The sequence below is a fragment of the Myotis brandtii genome, unplaced genomic scaffold (assembly GCF_000412655.1).
Source record: "Myotis brandtii unplaced genomic scaffold, ASM41265v1 scaffold57, whole genome shotgun sequence".
Classification (NCBI taxonomy): domain Eukaryota; kingdom Metazoa; phylum Chordata; class Mammalia; order Chiroptera; family Vespertilionidae; genus Myotis; species Myotis brandtii.
The window spans coordinates 1,963,534-1,969,533 of record NW_005370133.1 but is presented as its reverse complement, the minus strand read 5'-3'; positions in this window follow the sequence as shown (position 1 = coordinate 1,969,533).

Genomic DNA, 6,000 nt, shown 5'->3' with positions numbered 1-6,000 from the left:
ACTGAGAACAAAGATTCATAAGCATATGTGGATGAAACCAAAACACTGGTCGGATCTAGGAAGGCAGGGAGAGTTAAGGCAGAGGCATAGAAATTGCTCTTCCCCTCTCTCGCCAATCCATGTCTATGGTCTTAAGATAACTTGTTATGTAAAATTATTTATTTATCTAAGATGCACCTACACTGAATTTATCTGAAAAATAAAAAAGTTGATATTAAGAAAAAAATTGTAAATGGAAGATTATAAGAGAGGGTTTCGCGTGCCAGCAAAAGTTACTGGCGTGCCATGTTTGGCACGCGTGCCAGGGGTTGCCCACCCCTGCTCTAGACCCAACTTTATCTGTTGTTTTCAAGAAGCTTTCTACTCACTTGACTCTGTCTGTTATATAATGCCTCGTGTCTATTTTTAAGAGGGCAGGATACTATTTCTGGGTTTTTTATTAAATGGAATATAAATTTTAAAAACTCTAGATTTATATTAAATAGTAATAAAAATCAAATTCTGATGATAAAAAACAGACATTAAACTAAAAATGTCACAGCAACAAAAACAGTTCGTAGGCCATTTAACAAAACAACCGTTCGTTTAATAGATTTTTATTTTTAAAGGCTGGTGGATTTCTTATGCTCTGAGTCTAATAAATTGTAATTCAGAAACTAGAGGCCTTGAAGAGTTGAGGGTTAAATATGAAAGCTTAAATCTATCTATCAAAATCATTTGATTAGTGCCTCAAGAATTTTTTGTGATGGAATTTGATCTGTAGTGGTATCCATTGCCATAAACCAAGGGATTTTTTTTTTAAAGATATTTCCTTAGCTATGAAATGTACAGAATTTGTATTTATTTACTTGTTGGATGTTTAATATTAATAGGCTGATGATTCTTTCAACCTTTAAGAATGGTGCTAATTATTTCAGTTAAATGTCATTGTTTTTGTTTTAAAATCATTAATGTATTACATTTTTTCCAGAAAACAGAAATTGCTCTAAGAACTAGTCTTACTTTAAGCTAAAAAATCTCTTGTGGTTGTTGATAATACAAAAAGCTGTTTTAAAGCTAGAGGAATGTTAATTTTAGAAATAAAATGATGGTGGAAATAGTAGTGACTGTAAATGAAAACCTGCCTGGGATTAGTAACATTAGAAATCCTTAGGTTATGTTAGCTTATTAGTAGTATTTTGGGTTGTGTGTTTTTTTGTGGTCAGTTTGATGTTGGAGTAGACTGTCTTTGGTAAAATAATACTTTGGAAATGTTAGTAATTTTCATTTTGTTAGATTTATTTCTCATGATGTACACTTCACTTGAAATGTTTTGGTAAGTTGCAGTAGCAACAGGTCATCCTGTATATCATATTTATTTTTGAGAAAATCTTAGGTATCTCTTGAGTGATCTGTACAATCAGTGTTGAAAGTATGCCACGCAAAGATATCTATACATACATACATACATACATATATTAAAATAAAAAAAATTGAACCACAACAATTGGCAGTTTGTTTGTGATATACTGATATCTGTAGAGAATAACAAGAAAGTCCTGTTTGTTTTTCATTACTTTGAGGGTTTTATGGTTGGAGAATAAAACTTATCTGTGTAAAGGAATTCCAAGCATTTTTATGAGACTCGAAGATCAAAATCAATAGAGTTACTTTGGATTCACCCAGTTCGTAGTGATTATACTATGGAGGAAAAAAATCAAGAATACTTAACAAGATCCACTCCATAAAACAAAAATACTTTGTAGAACAGAGAATATTTCCTACCTTCCACTCTTCCTATTCCAATAAACAAAATTAAAAGTTCTGAATTTAAGGATTAAAATTGAAGAGCTGAAAGGGACCTTGGGGATCTTAATGGTATTAAATCTTGTCAATTTAGGGAGAGGACCTCTTGGATCATTAGCAAAATCAGGGAGGGAATCAGCCTTCTGCCTCACAAGATGTATTTTGTATACTTTACCACACTGTCTTTCTGACATGAGGAAGTCTTTTTCTGTAGGTCATCTTTAATACCATATATCATCCTTCCTCACAAATTTGCTGTATTTTAATTGTCACCATTTCCTTTGTTAGATATTAGTTTGGGTTAGCACGACAAAGTTGACATTTGATTTTTTTCCCCCCCCCCCCCCCCCCCCCCCCCAAAAGATGTTTATTTTGATTTCCCATTCAGCATTTTTTAAAGTCAAACTTATTTACTAATAAGTTTATAAAAGTTGGTTCTGGTTGAGGAAGGGAAGGTTGTGACTGTCTACTTAGTATCCTAGTAAACCTGACAAGGATTAGCGAGCTCCTGCCTAAGTCTATCCCTAGTTGCACATGGGTATTGGGTACTTAAAAATAAGCTTAATAGTCAGTGTATAAATCTTTTGAAATAGTATATGACCTAATTTATCTGTTTCAGGTGTGTATCTTTTACTTCCTTAAAATTGCCTTTTTGTTCTGTCACATATAGTGTTTATCATAAGTATCAACTGTGATGTATTATACATTTGCAGCTTTGAAATTAAACATTTTCATTGATACCTTGGAATGGTGTTAAGATGCTAAAAACATAACACTTGTCTTAGATTATATATTTTAATGAAAACAGGATTTATATAGGGTATATGATTAGCTCTTAGAGCAGGGGTGGGCAAACTTTTTGACTCGAGGGCCACAATGGGTTCTTAAACTGGACTGGAGGGCCGGAACAAAAGCATGGATGGAGTGTTTGTGTGAACTAATATAAATTCAAAGTAAACATCATTCCATAAAAGCTTAAGGCCTTTTTTTTTTTTTTTTCTTAGTTTTATTCATTTCAAGCGGGCCGTAGTTTGCCCACGGCTGTCTTAGAGGATACCTTAAGAAAAATTAGGCTTAAAATATGTCAAGTCCTTTTATGACTCCTTGCCTGTGTGTATGCTTTTTCTCCTACCTGGCACATCCTCCTTATCCTCCTTTCCCCTTTTCTTGCCACGTTAGAGTATGAGTTGGTCCATAGCACTGTCTATATGACATCAACTTGATCCTTTCTTCACAGAGTAGATTGAACACAGGCTTCCTGTTGGCAGAGAGAGGTCATGAATAGCAGCCCCTTTATTTCAGTCTAGCAAGTCCCATGAGACTCTAGATGCTAACATACCACAAGTATGTTAATCAGGTTTGCTAATGGCTTTCTGTTAGAGCTTGGTACCTTGCATTACACTTCTTCCCATTCATTGTTCCCCTCTTACTTAAAAGTCCTTTCTTAAGTTGGAATAGGAACCCTACATATCTCTGTTTTAGAATTATTGTATTGGGATTATTCATTTATTTGTCACCCAGATTGAATTTCAGGTTTTTGAGGACAGAGTCTGCTCTTCTGTATTTCCCATAAAGTCCAGGGTAACCCTTGACATAGCAGGTGCTAAATTAAATGAAACAGTCTGATTTGGAAAATCTTTATTTGTATTACCATTTGGAATACATTTTTCTCCATTCAAGGATAGTCCTGTAAAGCCAATTTTGCCTAAAATAATCTATACCATAGCTTGTAGGTAACATATATTTTGGTTAAGTCTTATAACAGATTTCTGCCATGGTTTTTACCTGTTTTACAGTTTGTGGGAAGGAACTTTTTTTTTAATTGTTGCCAGTCCCATATAATAAAAGGCTAATATGCAAATTGTCCCCTCGGGAGTTTAACTGACCAGGAGTTCAACCACATGCAATGATGTGCGCTGACCACCAGGAGGCGGCACGGAATGAAGGAAGGCCCTGGCCAGCAGCACACAGCTGGTGGAAGGAAGGCTCCAATCGGCCCTGATCACCGACCAGGGACCCTACCCGTGCATGGATTTTGTGCACCAGGCCTCTAGTGTCTTTATAATGGGCACAGTTTTGGACATAACACTTTAAATCTGAGCTTTGGTATTTGGTAGCACTCCCTTTGCTTGATAAGTTTGTTTCCGTAGCTCACATAAAAAACTATTACTCACAGGAAAGAACATAATAGATGCTAAAACTAACAATTTTTTTTTTTAGCCTTTGGTAAGACTGTTGGCCATTCTGTTTTTAATACAGCTTTATTACATGGCATAGTTGAGCTATATCTTAGTAAGAAGATTATTTGTAGAGATTGTCATTTCTGGAGAAGAAAGAGAACGCATGATGCTACAGTACAATTAAAACAGTAAACTGATTTTTAGAGTTGTTTTTTGTTTTGGGTTGTCCTATTTATTACTCTAATAATGATTAATGATGTTATCATTAATCCAAATTTATTTTGACTTAAAGCTACTGAGGCACTGTTCATTTTTTTACCCTTTCTTACCCGTGTTTAAAAAAAGTGCTGAGGGGAAGTAGGAGGAGGAAAGAAACAGTAGTGTGGGAACCATTTGTTTAACACTGAACAAATATTTATTGAATGCCTTCAGCTGTGGTCTGGCTTCTGATTGCTAAGACACAGCCTTGGTTTTAGAAGTTCATACCCTATTGCAGTGGTACTGAAGGTTGGGAAGGGATGGCCAGCACTAGATCAGAATCACTTGGATTGTTTGTTCAGAATAGCTTGTCCCCAACAGGGCCTCTGACCATTCCAGGAGATTCTGACAGAGTGGGGAGTATTGGATAAAGTACTTACTAAAGTGCTGGAAAAGGTGTGTGTGCTATGGTCAACTGAAAAGCCAATGTGGACATAATTTGATATGTACACTAGATGTGTTTTTATTGTTTTTATCTTGAACAATTGCCAACTAATGGAAAAGTTGAAAGAATAGTACAAAGAATACTTGCATGCTCTTCACCTTAATTCAACATTTGCAAGCATCTTGTCACATTTGCTTTATCTCTCCTCTGTCTCTAAGATGTATAACTACACACACACACACACTTTTTTTTTTAACCCTTTGAAAATAAGTTGCAAACATCATGGCATTTGACTCCTAACACTTCAATATGAATCTCCTAAGGACAAAGATATTCTCCTATAGACCTACAATACTGTTATCTTGCCAGAAGAATTTAACAGTGATGCATTTAACATTCCCTATTATTTTGTCCATATTCAGAGTTTCCCACCTTTACCAAAAATATCCTTTATAGACATTTTAAAAATTAATCTAAGATTGAGTCAAGATTATGCACTGAAATTGATTATCATGCCCCTTTAATGTAGATTCTAGAAGAGTCTTTACTTTTTTAGTCTTTTGATACATTTTTTAAAACAACCCAATTTTCTTATTTTTAAAAGATTATATAACTGAATCATTTAATCTATACTTGGAAGTTATATTATCCAGGTAATAAGGAAAACTGAACAAAAATATTAACTTCTTTCATGACATACCTTGTTCCTCATTAATAAGACTACTTTCGATCATCTTTATTCAGATCTTTTATAGAAATTTATCATTTTTAGAGCCAAAAGGGATCTTGGATCTAAAGGTTGATGTTTTCACTTATAGATGAAACCGAAGTATGAGGATATTTAAGTCTTATGTAAGACAGTGGCTCTCAAGCAGGGGTGATTTTGCTCCCAGGAGACATTTGGCAATGTCTGGAGAACTTTCCAGTTGTCACAATTGGAGGGTCCTACTGGCACTAGTGTGTAGAGGACAGGGATGCTGCTAAACATCTTGCAGTGCTCGAACGGCCCCCTCAGCAGAGAATCATGCAGCCTAACATGTCAGTTGTGCCAAGGTTAAGAAACCTTGGTCTAAAATCACACAGCTAATGGTGGGACTTAAAGCCATCTTTCCTCACTCAATTCTTTGTTCTTTACACACACGCACGCACGCACGCACAGTGCCTTGCTTTCTTTCCCTTTCATTCTCATCACCTTCATAATCTATTTCTTCACTTTGAACCTTTTTGTTAAGCCTAATGAATTATTTTAGGGCTATAAGGATTAAGCTGAATTAGAAAATATTGCTAGAAAGAACGTGGAGTATATTTTAAAAGAGAATCACAAAAGTGCTTTCAGTGGAGTTTTATTCCTATAAGTAAAAATTGGTGCAGAATAACCTTTTTTGTTGTTGT